The sequence below is a fragment of the Oncorhynchus nerka genome, linkage group LG26 (assembly GCF_034236695.1).
Source record: "Oncorhynchus nerka isolate Pitt River linkage group LG26, Oner_Uvic_2.0, whole genome shotgun sequence".
Taxonomy (NCBI): Eukaryota; Metazoa; Chordata; class Actinopteri; order Salmoniformes; family Salmonidae; genus Oncorhynchus; species Oncorhynchus nerka.
This window is the reverse complement of record NC_088421.1, coordinates 6,251,869-6,268,382: the sequence shown is the minus strand read 5'-3', so window position 1 is coordinate 6,268,382 and position 16,514 is coordinate 6,251,869. Positions and strand designations below refer to the sequence as shown.

The 16,514-nt window shown below is 39.6% G+C and overlaps 1 protein-coding gene across 1 annotated transcript in view; it reads right to left on the bottom strand.

Moving 5' to 3' along the window:
• Positions 1–16,514, bottom strand: part of LOC115110128 (corticotropin-releasing factor receptor 1-like) — a 164,916-nt gene that overhangs the window by 84,961 nt on the left and 63,441 nt on the right. The gene's annotated exons all lie outside the window — the stretch shown is intronic.

Below are 16,514 nucleotides of genomic sequence, written 5' to 3'. Positions count from 1 at the left end.
AGAACAGGGATAGACAGACACATAGTTGACAGGCTACAGAAGAGGCTACGCTAATGCAAAGGAGATTGGAATGACAAGTGGACTACACGTCTCGAATGTTCAGAAAGTTAAGCTTACGTAGCAGGAATCTTATTGACTAAAATAATTCAAATGATACAGTACTGCTGAAGTAGGCTAGCTGGCAGTGGCTGCGTTGTTGTTGTTCTATCTCTCTATAGTGCTGTTTCTTGTATTATGGTCTCTTGTTTCTTTAGAGGTTTCACTTTGTTGTCCTTTTTCTTTTCCTTTTTCTTCTGTCCTTATTTTGTCTTCCTTTCTTCTGTTAACTAGATATTTTTTGTTGTTATTCTTTGTAAGCTAGCTAGCTTCTTCTAGGAGAGTCCCTAGCAACTGCTTAGCAACAAGTAAACAATTCAGCTAGCAATTCAGCTAGCTAAGATAACTGTACAATTTTATGAAAAATAGTTACTTCTTCAAAAGCCTGTCTTTTTGGTTTGTTCCTTGTTTTGTCTTCTATTGAGTCTTGCAGTTTTCTTTTGATTTTTTCGATGTACTTCACTCTAAAAAACCATTTAAATCTCAATATATACAGGAGCTCATTTTTCAGCAGCTGCTCAATTTGGAACTCCGGAACATAATCTGCTCTGATCGTCTGACTATACTGCTGCATGAGCTAAATGGCGTTTGCGCTGGCTTCAGACCAACGTTGATTCACTCGGGAGATAGTTCATTGTTATAAAATCCACTGGACTATTATATCACAAATCGTATGGAGAAAATATATACAGTACCAGTCAAAAGTTTGGACACACCTACTAATTCAAGGGTTTCCTTTATTTAGACTATTTTCTACATTGTAGAATAATAGTGAATACATCAACGCTTTGAAATAACACATATGGAATCATATAGTAACAAGAAAAGGGTTCAACAAATAAAAATATATTTTATATTCTTCAAAGTAGCCACCCTTTTCCTTGATAACAGCTTTGCACGCTCTTGGCAGTCTCAACTAGCTTCACCTGGAATGCTTTTCCAGCAGTCTTAAAGGAGTTCCCACATATGCTGAGCACTTGTTGCCTGCTTTTCCTTCACTCTGTGGTCCAACTCATCCCAAACCATCTCAATTTGGTTGAGGTCGGCTGATTGTGGAGGGCAAGTCATCTGATGCAGCACTCCATCACTCTCCTTCTTGGTAAAATAGACCTTACACAGCCTGGATGTGTGTTGGGTCATTATCCTGTTGAAAACAAATGATAATCCCACTAAGCGCAAACCAGATGGGATGACATTTCGCTATAATTTTGCACGCCCAATTTTTCAGTTTTTGATTTGTTAAAAAAGTTTGAAATATCCAATAAATGTCGTTCCACTTCATGATTGTGTCCCACTTGTTGTTGATTCTTCACAAAAAAATACAGTTTTATATCTTTATGTTTGAAGCCTGTGGCAAAAGGTCGCAAAGTTCAAGGGGGCCGAATACTTTCGCAAGGCACTGTACTTCACAATGGAAACCACACATGCAGAGATCATCCGTTCCCCTGCTCTGCGTCTCACAAAGACACGGCGGTTGGAACCAAATCTCAAACTTGGACTCAGACCAAAGGACAGATTTTCACCAGTCTAATGTCCATTTATTTTGTTTATGGCCCAAGCAAGTCTTTTATTCTTATTGGTGTCCATGAGTAATTGTTTATTAGCAGTAATTAGACCATGAAGGCCTGATTAACGTAGTCTCCTCTGAACAGTTGATGTTGAGATGTTTCTGTTACTTGAACTCTGTGAAGCATTTATTTGGGCTGCAATTTTATGAGGCTGGTAACTCTAATGAACTTATCCTCTGCAGCAGAGGTAACTCTGGGTCTTCCTTTCCTGTAGTGGTCCTCATGAGAGCTAGTTTCATAGCGCTTGATGGTTTTTGCGACTGCAATTGAAGAACACTTTCAAAGTTCTTGAAATGTTCCTGACTGACCTTAAAGTAATAATGGACTGTCACTTCTCTGCTTATTTTGAGCTGGCATTGCCATAATATGGACTTGGTCTTTTACCAAATAGGGTAAACCTTCTGTATACCACCACTAACTTTTCACAACACAACTGATTGGCTCAAGAGCACTAAGGGCAAAGGGTGGCTATTTTGAAGAATCTCAAATATAAAATATATTTTGATTTGTTTAACACTTTTTTGGTTAATACATGATTCCATATGTGTTATTTCATAGTTTTGATGTATTTACTATTATTCTACAATGTAGAAAATAGTACAAAAATAAGAAAAACCCTGGAATGAGTAGGTGTGAACAAACTTTTAACTGGTACTGTATATATAGATTTTTTTCTATGATCATTTCTATATATTATGAAGAAAATGTTGCATACAATGAGCTGTAATGAAACCAGGAATCTCATTATCATCATTGATGTAAAATTCCCAATACCTTCAGAGGCAGGAAAATATGACAGTGCTATAGACAGGTTGATTGTTTTAAGCAACAAAACCGACCGCTACACAACTATGGGCAAAACAGACGGGGTTGACTTAGATTGTTGACAACATGTAGGCCTAAACTGTATTTTGTCTCCAAATGTTTATTGAAAACATAAATACATTTGCACAATGAGAACTTCTTGTCTCTCAAATACATTGTTACATTTGTTGGCTAGCTAGCTAGCAATTTATTGACATATTAGCATAGACATAACATCAGTCAAAACACCTCAAAATAAGACATGACATCAAGAATAAGATAATACTAAAGGAAATCAGCCACCTACGATTCCCCATGTGGCAGCTTCATGTTGTTGTTAGCTACCTGACTGTTCAGAATCAAAACATCACAGGCCCTTCAGCTTCATCGATGTGAGCACATCATTTTTGCATAATTTAAAAAGCCAATAATATTAGCTAACATACTAAAATCTCTATGTGCTGTGTGGACCAGGATACAGAAAGATGACATCACAACATAGCTCACAGAAGGTGCACTCTGACCCTTTTCAATGGAAGTGAAATGCCATTCCATGGTGTACTGTACGTCTATGTTTATTTTATGGAAACACTGACATTTACTTATTAAATGAATATCCCTTTGGATTGTGTGCGATGACAGAAGAGAGGAAGGACTACCATCTTGAAAAAGGTCTCTGTCCTAAATGTCCACACAAACATGCAGATGCAATACTAATGTGTGGGAGTTATCTTTTCTACAATGAAAGTGAAGGACTAGAGAAATGAAATCACAGAATAGGATGTAAAGGATAGATCATGCGATAAATCATGTCTCTTAGGTCAGGTTGTGACATATGGATTAACACGTTGCTGTTTCTCACACTGTAATGTAACCTTCTGGAGTGTTGTATTTCTCATTCTGTAATGTAACCTTCTAGAGTGGGGTGTTATCTAATTTACATGGCCCTTTCGTCCTTTTCCTAGGGCCTAAGTGGACAGAGAAAGAGTAATGGGGCCTATGGTGGTACTGCGGGTAGTTTTTGTGTGTCCTCCACTTCCCTATCATCACTCGTCTTTAATGGTTAGTGATTAATTACTAGAGTGAATATCACATAAATAGGCCTAAGCACTTACTCCAGCAATTAAAAAATCATCAACATTTTTAATCTACAGAATCAGAAGACATTAATTTATTAAATTGGTGCATCCACACAAAACTAGGATAATTTAACTCTACTGATCATTTCTAGAGAAGCACACAAATTAATATGCATTCACACATTGACCCTCTGAGAAAAGGAGGAAATGCTTGTTTCTGATAGTGATTAGTTGATTATGGTTGGAATGGGAGCTACATGAAAACAAAATCAATGACAGTCCTCTTTAACTAACATCAGCTAATTAAACTGTCCACATTGATGTCTCAAGAGTTTACTAAATTTTACTTTGTAAATTATTAAAAACAGATTTTGCTGTTGGTTTGAATCTTTTACATGACGTCAAACTGAGAGAGCGAGCAAGAGAGAGAGAGAGAGCGAGAGAGAAATACTGAGAACCAGGGCATCTGTTACTGCAGTTTCCGTTGACTTTTTAAGTGGATTTCTCCGAAAATGGATAATGACGGGAGAAATTGGTAAACAGTCCCTTTTCTTCACCAATTGAACATGAGAGCTTAAACCTTTACAAGCTCCGCCGTGAAATGTCCCATGACCAACAGCCCGAATCATATTACATTGAATATATACATTAATATTCATTGCTCACCTTTCTATTGCATTTGTTTTTGTACCGCTTCCATGACTTGACATTATTCAGATGACAATCTGTGAAGGTGTGCCCTGAAAGTAGGACTAATTGATATTCAGAACTCTCCCTCTCTCCATTTTTTTCCAGTCAGTCCCTCCTCTTCTCATCCCATTCCACACCTACTGAAAGAAACACATCCAGAGCGGATATGTTTAGCTAAAAAGTAGAGCATAGGCATACATAATGTACCCCTTTCTGTTTGTCATGCCCATGACTACATCACTAACTGGTTTCCAAAAGTTTTCTAAACACTACCAGTTCCCTCGGGGTGAATTCAAAACAAAGAAATAGACCTTGGGGAGAAATATGACACACAAAAATGAGAAATAAAATACAACGGCACTGCACCATTTGACATTATGCATTATTCAAGATTTCAGTTCCAGTCAAATCACTGCCCTTGGGTATGTCTTGCTCTGGTGTAAAGAGCCATGGGCTGAATTACCAAGGATTTGAATAAGCAGTGTGTGAATTTGCATTACTTGGTGTCCTAATTTACAAAACCTACCTCCCTCTCCGTAGACAGAGAACCCATTAGGAATTCTACAACACGGTGCCCTCCGTAATTATTATTATTTTGGCTCTATACTCCAAAGGTTTGGATGATTTGAAATCAAACAATGACTATGGGGTTAAAGTGCAGAATGTCCACTTTATTTTCAGGGTATCTTCATCTATGTTGGGTGACCCATTTAGACATTACAGCACTTTTTGTACATAGTCACCCCATTTTAGGAGAGCAAAAGTATTGGGACAAATTCACTCATGTGTAAAGTAAAAAGTAGTAAAAAGTTGAGTATTTGTTCCCATATTCCTAGCATGCAATGACTTTATCAAATCAAACTGTATTTGCCACATGCGCCGAATAAAACAAGTGTTGACTTTACTGCGAAATGCTTACTTACAAGCCCTTAACCAACAGTGCAGTTAAAGAAGCAGAAAATATTTATCAAGTAGGCTAAAATAAAAAGGTACACAATAAGAATAACAATAACGAGTCTATATACTGTACAGGGGGCACCGGTACCAAGTCAGTGTGCAGGGGTACAGGCTAGTTGAATCTGTACATGTAGGTGGGGGCAAAGAGACAATGCATAGGTAACAAACAAACAGCGAGTAGCAGCAGTGTATAAGGGGGGAGGGGTCGATGTAATTTGTCCAGTGGTGATTTTTATGAACTGTTCAGCAGTCTATTGGCTTGGGGGTAGAAGCTGTTGAGGAGCCTTTTGGTCCTAGACTTGGCACTCTGGTACCACTTGCCATGCGTAGAAGAGAAAACAGCATGTAACTTGGTTGACTGGAGTCTCTGACAATTTTATGGACTTTCCTCCGACACCGCCTATTATATACGTAGGTCCTGGATGGCAGGAAGCTTGGCACCAGTGATGTACTGGGCCGTTCGCACTACCCTCTGTAGCGCCTTAAGGTCAGAATCCGAGCAGTTGCCATACCAGGCGGTGATGCAACCGGTCAGGATGCTGTCGATGGTGCAGCTGTAGAACTTTTTGAGGAACTGGGGACCCATGACAAATCTTTTCAGTCTCCTGAGCGGGAAAAGGTTTTGTCGTGCCCTCTTCACGACTGTCTTGGTATGTTTGGACCATGATAGTTCGTTGGTGATGTGGACACCAAGGAACTTGAAACTATCGATCCGCTCCACTACAGCCCCGTCGATGTTAATGGGGCCTGATCGGCCCGCCTTTTCCTGTAGTCCACGATCAACTTCTTTGTTGTCCTGGCACCACACTGCCTGTTCTCTGACCTCCTCCCTATAGGCAGTTTCATCGTTGTCGGTGATCAGGCCTACCACTGTTGTGTCATCAGCAAACTTAATGATGGTGTTGGAGTCGTGTTTGGCCATGCAGTCGTGGGTGAACAGGGAATACAGGAGGGGACTAAGTACACACCCCTGTGGGTCCCCAGTGTTAAGGATCAGCGTGGCAGATGTGTTGTTGCCTACTCTTACAACCTGGGGGTGGCCCTTCAGGAAGTCCAGGATCCAGTTGCAGAAGGAGGTATTTAGTCCCAGGTCCTTAGCTTAGTGATGAGCGTCGTGGGCACTATGGTGTTGAACACTGAGCTGTAGTCAATGAACAGCATTCTCACATAGGTGTTCCTTTTGTCCAGGTGAAAGGGCAGTGTGGAGTGCGATTGAGATTGCGTCATCTGTCAAAGCACTTCATGGCTACCGATGTGAGTGTCATGGGGGGGTAATCATTTAGGCAGGTTACCTTCGCTCCTTTGGGCACAGGAACTGTGGTGGTCTGCTTGAAACATGTAGGTATTAAAGACTCGGTCAGGGAGAGGTTGAAAATGTCAGTGAAGACACATGACAGTTGGTCCACACACGCTTTGAGTACAAGTCCTGGAAATCCATATGGCCCAGCAGCTTTGTGAATGTTGACCTGTTTAAAGGTTTTGTTCAAATCGGCTACCGAGAGCGTTATCACACAATCATCCAGAACAGCTGGTGCTTTCATGCATGCTACAGTTTTGCTTGCCACAAAGCGAGCATTAAAGGCCTTTTGCTCGTCTGGTAGGCTCACGTCACTGGGCAGATCGAGTCTGGGTTTCCCTTTGTAGTCCGTAATAGTTTTCAAACCCTGCCACATCCGACGAGCTTCAGAGACGGTGTAGTAGGATTCAATCTTAATGCTGTATTGACGCTTTGCTTCTTTGATGGTTCGTCTGAGGGCATAGCGGGATTTCTTATAAGTGTCCGGATTAGTCTCCCGCTCCTTGAAAGCGACAGCTCTAGCCTTTATCTCGAAGCGGATGTTGCCTGTAATCCATGGCTTCTGGTTGGGATATGTATGTACAGTCACTGTGGGGACGACGTCATCGATGCACTAATTGATGAAGCCGATGACTGAGGTGGTGTATTCCTCAAAGCCATTGGATGAATCCCAGAACATATTTCAGTGTGTGCTAGCAAAACAGTCCTGTAGTGTAGCATCCGAGTCATCTGACCACTTCCGTATTGAGCAAGTCATCGGTACTTCCTGCTTTAGTTTTTGCTTGTAAGCAGGAATCAGTAGGATATAATTATGGTCAGATTTGCCAAATGGATATCGGAGGAGAGCTTTGTTTGCATCTCTGTGTGTGGGGTAAAGGTGTTCTAGGATTTTTTTTCCCGCCCTGGTTGCACATGACATGCTGGTAAAAATTTGGTAAAACTGATTTAAGTTTGCCTGCATTAAAGTCCCTGGCCACTAGGAGCGCCACTTCTGGGTGAGCATTTTCTTCTTTGCTTATGAGCTTATAGAGTTGGTTGAGAGCGGTCTTAGTGCAAGCTTCACTTTGTGGTGGTAAATAGTCGGCTACAAATAATACAGATGAAAACTCACTTAGTAGACCGTGTGGTCGACTTATCATTAGGTACTCTACCTCAGGCGAGCAATACATGGAGACTTCTTTAATATTAGACATCGCGAACCAGCTGTTATTGACAAAAAGACCCCCAACCCCACCCATCGTCTTACTAGAGGTTGCTTCTCTGTTCTGCCATTGCATTGGAAAATCCCGCCAGTTCTATATTGTCCGTTTCTTCGTTCAGCCACGTCTCGGTGAAACATAAGATGTTACAGTTTTTAATGTCCCGTTGGTAGGGTAATCTTAATAGTAGATCTTCCATTTTTTTTCCAATGATTGCACGTTAGCAAGATGAATGGAAGGCATTGGGAGTTTGCTCGGTTGCCTCTTGATTCTCAGAAGGATCCCCGATCTGCGTCCCCTTTTGTTAACGGAAAAAGTTTATAGAGTAGTCGCGTTTCTGATGTCCAGAAGTTATTTTCGGTCATAAGAGACGGTAGTAGCAACATTATGTACACAATAAGTAAAAAATAAGTTACACAAAACGCCAAAAAATACAAAATTGCACATTTGGTTGGGAGAATGTAAAACGTCAGCCATGTTCTTCGGCGCCATCTTAAATCAATCTTGTGACTCTATACATTTGTTGGCTGCATTTGCTTTTTGCTCTGGTTGTTTTTCAGAATATTTTGTGCTCAACAAAAATTATAGAGGTGTCATAACCAGCCATAAAATAACGCAATATATGTCACAACAGGTCTAAATATATGTGTTATGACAGTGTTATGACAATGTTATGTCAGCTGTTATGACATATGACACGGTTATGACCATGTCATAACGTGTTACGAATCTGGGTGTCAAGCAAATTGTTACCCAATTATCATACCCCCAAGACATGATAACCTCTCACCATTTCAATAACAGGGGAGGTTAGCAATGTCTTGGGGGGTGGGGTGATATTTGTTTGTCTGTAACTTTCTCACTCATCATGGAAGCATCCACATTCATGTTGAAGTTTTTAGAAACATTATATTCTTATTTACAATAAAAGGGACTCCAAAATGACACAATCAATTATTTACCATTCATTTCTATTGGGCACAAAATCTGAAAAAAACTGAAACGCAACCTAAACAAATAGCAAATGCGTCCAACAAATTTGTAGAGTCACAAGCTTGATGTAGTCATTGCATGCTATGAATATGGGACCAAATACTTAAATGTGCACTACTTTAGTAAACATACACTATATATACAAAAATATGTGGACACCCCTTCAAATTAGTGGATTCAATCACACCACCATGCAATCTCCATAGGAAACATTGACAGTAGAATGGCCTTACTGAAGAGCTCAGTGACTGTCAACGTTGCACCGTCATAGGTTGCCACCTTTCCAACAAGTTTGTTTGTTAAATTCCTGCCCTGCTAGAGCTGCCCCGGTCAACTGTAAGTGCCATTATTGTGAAGTGGAAACCTCTAGGTGCAAAAACGACTGGTAGGCTACACAAGCACTCAGAACGGGATTGCTGAGTGCTGAAGCGTGTAGCGTGTAAAAAATTGTCTGTCCTTGGTTGCAACACTCACTACAAGAACTGTCAGTCGGGAGCTTTATGAAATGGGTTTCCATGGCTGAGCAGCCGCACAGACGCCTAAGATCACCATGCGCAATGCCTAGCGTTGGCTGGAGTGGTTTAAAGCTCGCCGTCATTGGACTCTGGAGCAGTGGAAACTCGCTCTCTGGAGTATTGACTCACGCTTCAGATGCCAGGAGGATGCTACCTGCCCCAATGCATAGTGCCAATTGTAAAATTTGGTATAGGAGGAATAACGGTTTGGGCTAGGCCCCTTAGTTCAAGTGAAGGGAAATCTTAATTTTAATTAGGGGGACATACATTTTAGACCATTCTGTGCTTCCAACTTTGTGGAAACAGTTTGGGGAAGGCCCTTTCCTGTTTCAACATGACAATGCCCCCGTGCACAAAGTGAGGTCCATACAGAAATAGTTTGTAGAGATCGGTATGGAAGAACTTGAGTGGGTGTATTGGAACACCGACTTAGGTCAAGTTCTCATCGCCCAACAACAGTGCTCTCACTCTCTTTCCCTTCTCTCTCCCTCCCTGTCCCTCTCTCTCTCTGACTGTTTAACTGTCTTCCTCTATTTTACTCTTTAAAATGCAAAAGTGTTCATATACACTTGTCATGCCTCCCTCTCCTTGGTGAGGATCAAAAGGACCCACAGCTAGGCAAATGTTTGAGGATAATCTCTACAGACCAGACAGCATGGAGCGGTCGATCATGTGCTGAAAGTCTACTGTAGCTCTGCTGGAGTCACTTTTATTGATAACTTTAACACCTTCTGGAAACAGAAGATACTCTACAGGAATGACAGAGTCCATCCAAATCACCTTGGCTCGTGGACTCTGTCCACACATTTCAAGGCTGCGTTGAAACAATGACTGCTAAATGATCCAAGACCAGCTCAGTTAATCCCTACCATTGTGACAACGAGTCGTCATAATTCTGCATCAAATGCACATGATCTTATGGGCACTGTCAAACACAATATAAGTAATTTAATGTATGTACCCCTAATTTCACCGAATACATCCGTTTATCCTTCAGATATTGTGAGCAGTAATCATGAGCCTATAAACCAGAGTTACACTGTTAGCACTGAGGTGGTGTGCCCTAGTAGGAAGACCACTTTATGCAGCTCACCCTGCACTATCAGCTCCAATGTAAACAACATAAGTAAGTCCACTTCTGATAAGCTTCCCAGTAAAGCATTAAAAACAATCAAACAGCCCAGAAAAGTGCTAAACAATAGCCCATATTATCATATGTTGCCTTAGAAACAAGGTCCATGAAGTCAATAACTTGCTTGTAACAGATGACATTCATATTCTGACTCTCTCTGAGACTCACTTAGTTTAGGTTCATCACCTAAAGCCCATTCTTGTAGAAGCTGCTATAGACCACCAAGTGCTAACAGTCAGTATCTGGATAATGTGTGTGATATCAACAGAGAAGTATATTTTCTGGGTGATTTAAATATTGACTGGCTATCATCAAGCTGCCCACTCAGGAAAGAAATTCAAACTGTAACCAGTGCCTGCAACCTGGATCAGGTTGTCAGTCAACCTACCAGGGTAGTTACAAACAGCACAGGAATTAAATCCCCAATATGTATTGATCACATCTTTATTAATGCTGCAGATATTTGCTTTAAAGCAGTATCCAAATCCATGGGATGTAGTGATCACAATATAATAGCCATATCTAGGAAAACCAAAGTTCCAAAGGCTGGGTCAAATATAGTGTATAAGAAGTCATACAATAAGTTTTGTTGTGATTCATATGTTGATGATGTAAAGAATATTTGCTGGTCTGTGGCGTGTAATGAGGAGCAACCAGACACTGCACTTGAAGCATTTATTAAATTACTTATTCCAGTTACTAACAAGCATGCACCCATTAAGAAAAGGACTGTAAAAACTGTTAAATCCCCTTGGATTGATGAGGAATTTAAAAATTGTATGGTTGAGAGGGATGAGGTAAAACGTATGGCAAATAAGTCTGGCAGCTCAACTGACTGGCAAATACCGCAAATTTAAAAATCATGTGACTAAACTAAATAAAAATAAACATAAAAAAAATATATATATTTTTAAAAAATGACAGTAAAAAGGGGCACCTTAAATTACATTTTTTGGGGGGGAAAGCCAACTCGGCTCCTTCATTCATTGAATCAGATGGCTCATTCATCCCAAAGCCCACTGATATTGCAAACTACTTTAATGACATTTTCATTGGCAAGATAAGCAAACTCCGCAACAAACGCTGACACTACACTTCCAAGTATATCGGACCAAATTATGAAAGACAGGAATTGTACTTTTGAATTCCGCAAAGTCGGTGTGGAAGAGGTGAAAAAAATATTGTTGTCTGTCAACAATGACAAGCCACCAGGGTCTGACAATCTGGATGGAAAATTACTGAGGATAAGCAAAAGTAATTCCGCTACCCATGAATAGTAAAGCCCTCTTTACTGGCTCAAATAGCTGACCAATCAGCCTGTTACCAACCCTTAGAAAACTTCTGGAAAAAATTGTGTTTGACCAGATACAATGCTATTACATAGTAAACAAATTGACAACAGAATTCCAGCTTGCTTATGGGGAAGGACACTCAACAAGCAGAGCACTTACACAAATGACGGATGATTTGGCTAAGAGAAATTGATGATAAAATAATTGTGGGGGCTGTCTTGTTAGACTTCAGTGCAGCTTTTGACATTATCGATCATAGTCTGCTGCTGGAAAAACTTGTGTCATGGCTTTACACCCCCTGCTATAACATGGATAAAGAGTTACTTGTCTAACATGACACAGAGGGTGTTCTTTAATGGGATCCTATCAAATATAATCCAGTTAGAATCAGGAATTCCCTAGGGTAGCTGTTTCAGCCCCTTGCTTTATACATTTTTTACTAACGACATGCCACTGACTTTGAGTAAAGCCAGAGTGTCTATGTATGCGGATGACTCAACACTATACACGTCAGCTACTACAGCGACTGAAATGACTGCAACACTCAACAAAGAGCTGCAGTTAGTTTCAGAGCGGGTGGCAAGGAATAAGTTAGCCCTAAATATTTCTAAAACTAAAAGCATTGTATTTGGAACAAAACACTCACTAAACCTCAACTAAATCTTGTAATAAAAAAAATGTGAAAATTGAGTAAATTGAGATAACTAAACTGCCTGGAGTAATCCTAGATTGTAAACTGTCATGGTCAAAACATATTGACGCAGTAGTAGCTAAGATGGGGAGAAGTCTGTCTATAATAATGCGATGCTCTGCCTTCTTTACAACATTGTCAACAAGGCAGGTCAAAATCTCCTGGCTGAAAGTGGAGGACTACTTTTATTTATGGTATTGACATGTTGAATGCACTGAGTGGTCTGTCTAAACTACTGGCACATAGCTCAGACACCCATGCATACCCCACAAGACATGCCACAAGAGGTCTCTTCACAGTGCCCAAGTCCAGAACAGACTATGAGAGGCACACAGTACTACAAAGAGCCATGACTACATTGAATTCCACATCAAGTAACTGACGCAAGCAGTAAAATTAGATTTAAAAAACAGATAAAAAAACACTTTGTGAAACAGTGGGAACTGTGAAGCAACACAAACATTGGCACACACACACACACACACACACACACACACACACACACACACACGGCTGTTAATTTATCATCGAATCACAGCCTACATCAATTTGATGATTTAACAAAAGCGCATTCGCGAAAAAAACACAATCGTTGTGCAAATGTACCTAACCATAAACATCAACGCCTTTCTTAAAATCAACACACAAGTAAATGTAGTTAAAAGAAATTCAAGCAGAGGCAGGGTATATGCAGCAGTTTGGGCCGCCTTCCTCGTTTGAACTGTTGAAAGGCCATTTTATTCCTAACAAAGACTGTAATTAATTTGCCAGAATTTTACATAATTATGACATAACATTGAAGGTTGTGCAATGTAACAGTAATATTTAGACTTAGGGTTGCCACCCGCTTCGATAAAATATGGAACGACAGCATCTCTTAACAATGCTGCGATGCACAGCGCTGTTTATGACTTCAAGCCTATCAACTCCCGAGATTAGGCTGGCAATACTAAAGTGCCTATAAGAATATCCAATAGTCAAAGTTCTAGGAAATACAAATTAAATAGAGAGAAATAGTCCTATAATTCTTATAATAACTACAACCTAAAACTTCTTAACTGGGTATATTGAAGACTCATTTTAGAAGGAACCACCAGCTTTCATATGTTCTCATGTTCTGAGCAAGGAACTTAAATGTTAGCTTTTTTACACGGCACATATTGCACTTTTACTTTCTTCTCGAACACTTTGTTTTTGCATTATTTAAACCAAATTGAACATGTTTCATTATTTATTTGAGGCTAAATTGATTTTATTGATGTATTATATTAAGGTATAAATAAAAGTGTGCATTGTTCATTCAGTATTGTTGTAATTGTCATTTATTACAAATATATATATATTATTGGAGGACCAAAAAAAGCAGATACCAATTAATCGGCTGATTTATTTATTTATTTATTATGGTGAAGTTTACTAGAGGTCGTCCGATTATCACCATGAAAACAGAGAGGAGCAGACAGGCCCCTAGATGGGGATAACCTTAGAACACATCTACAATATCACTGAGGTGTACCACACTGGTCGTCAAAGAAGTCCAGTGGACTTTCCACCTCCAAAACAAATGTCAACAATAATCATTCCTTGCCATGTGTAGTTTCAACAACAATGCAACTAGTAAAATGCTCTAATCATATGTTAGATAACATTTCAGAATAAATCGGTAGGATAACTGGTCCCCTTTAGTACCAGTACCAATCCCGGCACAGTCAGTCCAGGCACAATCAGTCGAAAGGTTAGAGACCTAACAAGTCAAATTGCTGTTGATGACAGCGACAGAAGAGATAGTAGTCACTCAGATTGCAACTCGTGGAAGGGAATCGCCAAAACACTTTTCTGATGGTTAACACACATGCCTCTACACATGCCTCTACAGTGGCAAGAAAAAGTATGTGAACCCTTCGTAATTATCTGGATTTCTGCATCAATTTGACTTAAAATTTGATCTGATCACAACAATAGACAAACTCAGTGTGCTTATAACCTCTTTCAGCTAGGGGGCACTATTTTTATGTTTGGAAAAATAACATTCCCAATGTAAACGGCATATATGCATATAATTGACAGATTAGGATAGAAAACACAAAAGTTTCCAAAACTGTCAAAATATTGTCTGTGAGTATAACAGAACTGATATTGCAGGCGAAAACTGAGTAAAATCAAATCAGGAAGTGGCTTCTATTTTGAAAGGTAAGTGATTCATTTGATTGATTTTCTGATTTTCGTGACCAAGCTACTTTGATGCTAGGTGTTCATAATGTTTCGTCTAGTGATCGATAAACTTACACAAACGCTTGGATTGCTTTCGCTGTAAAGCATATTTTGAAAATCTGAAAATGCTAAGCTGTGTTTTGTTATATTGCACTTGTGATTTCATGAATATAAATATTTTTAGTAATATTATTTGAATGTGGTGCTATGCAATTCAACAGTTATTGATGACAATAGGTAACACACAAATGATTGTCTATATTGAAGACATAATTTAAACATCCAGTGTAGGTTGGAAAAAGCCAGACCCCCCCCCAGGATAGGAGAGGGCGGAGTTGGGACGGTTTTAAACTTTCTCTGTATTGCATTGCTGTATGGAGAAGTTAAAAATCCATTTGTTACAAAAGAGAGAGACTGTGCCCCCAAATGTCAACATCAGAAGATTGGACATTGGAACATAATGTTTGGAATGGTCGGTGGGGAGCCAAACAATAATCATGTCATATCATTTAGCATTTTGTCATGTCATTACGGATCGTATAACAAGATAACTGTATCTTTAAGAGATTTCACAATGTAGATATCAGATTTACATCTAAATGTTGTAATCTTATATGATTAAATATGAAGCTATTTGTGAAAAGATAGCAATGTGATTTTAGCCTTCTAATTTAGATAATTGTTTTTCATATTAACTTTTTCCAAGTCAGTAACCATGCCCATATGACCACAGACATTGTGGCAACTTGATGGAACCACCCTCAAAGGCGAGAGCTTGAAATGACACGCTGAAGAATTAACATATTAGAGCAGAGAATGTGAGGATCATCCACACGTTGAAATGTTTGGAATTTAAATCTCTACAGATGAGACAGTGTTGAGCAGTGGCTACATGGCTGACAAATGTTTAAAAACTACAAGACCAGAACGTGGTAAGACACTCCGAAACTCACAAGTGAAGAAGCTAAAGACTATACCGGAACATGCAGTCTGCAGCTGTTTTAGTAAACTCGAGCAAAGACCACTGTGTGCAACATCTGGAGGATCCATTCTAGCAAACACTCAGAGACAAAGAAAACGACATCTACAAAGGACAGTGGGGCCTCTGGTGGACAAACCAGAGACTTCTGTTGAACTACTCCCCAAAGGCATAGCCGGACCGGGTGATTTCAACAGAGAGACGACAAAGACATACAAGCGTAAATATATACATTGCAATTCTTTTCGAATGAGCGGTGGTTGATGTGCACAGTATTCATTCTCATGAGCATAGCTTCCACATGTATGTACCAGCCCATTCCCTTTGTCTCTCCCACTCTCCTTATCTTTCCCCTCCCTTCCCATTGTGTAACCAAATGGTCATATCGGGTTAGTCCACTAGGGACTTTTCATTGCATGATGTTAGTAATCGATAATCTATTTTGTGTGTGTGTTTATATAATTCTGTGTGATTATTTAGTTAGTTAGTAAATAAATAATTAAGCCAATTTGTGTATCGCTGATTCATCATTTAGGCTAGGGTTTGTGCAGATTTACGAGGTCAAAAATGTTCAGAATGAGACTGATTTGAGGAAATGATTTATTATTGACTGTTATGATATCGAGATATTCTGATATATTCTTGTGTTAATTCAGGAAACGGTGACTCATTAAACAAACTTTTCCAAAGGTGCCCCAATTTATTAATGAGTGAGTTGTTGCATTATTAATTTAATCACGTAATAATTAAACATAGGTAATTTTTCGATAAATAGCATATCATCACATGAATGATAGTCACGTCACGACACACTCTAACATGCACAGATGTACAAAGATTTACTCAGATGTTTGCATTTGCATGCATACGTGTGCGTGTGTGTTTGTGTACTGTATGCGTCTTAAGACAGGCCTGCATAAATAAACAATAGCTAAACCCTGAAAATCGATATACAACTGTGGATATTGGACAGACACGCACAAATAAGCATTGTCAATGGGGCTCTACTCA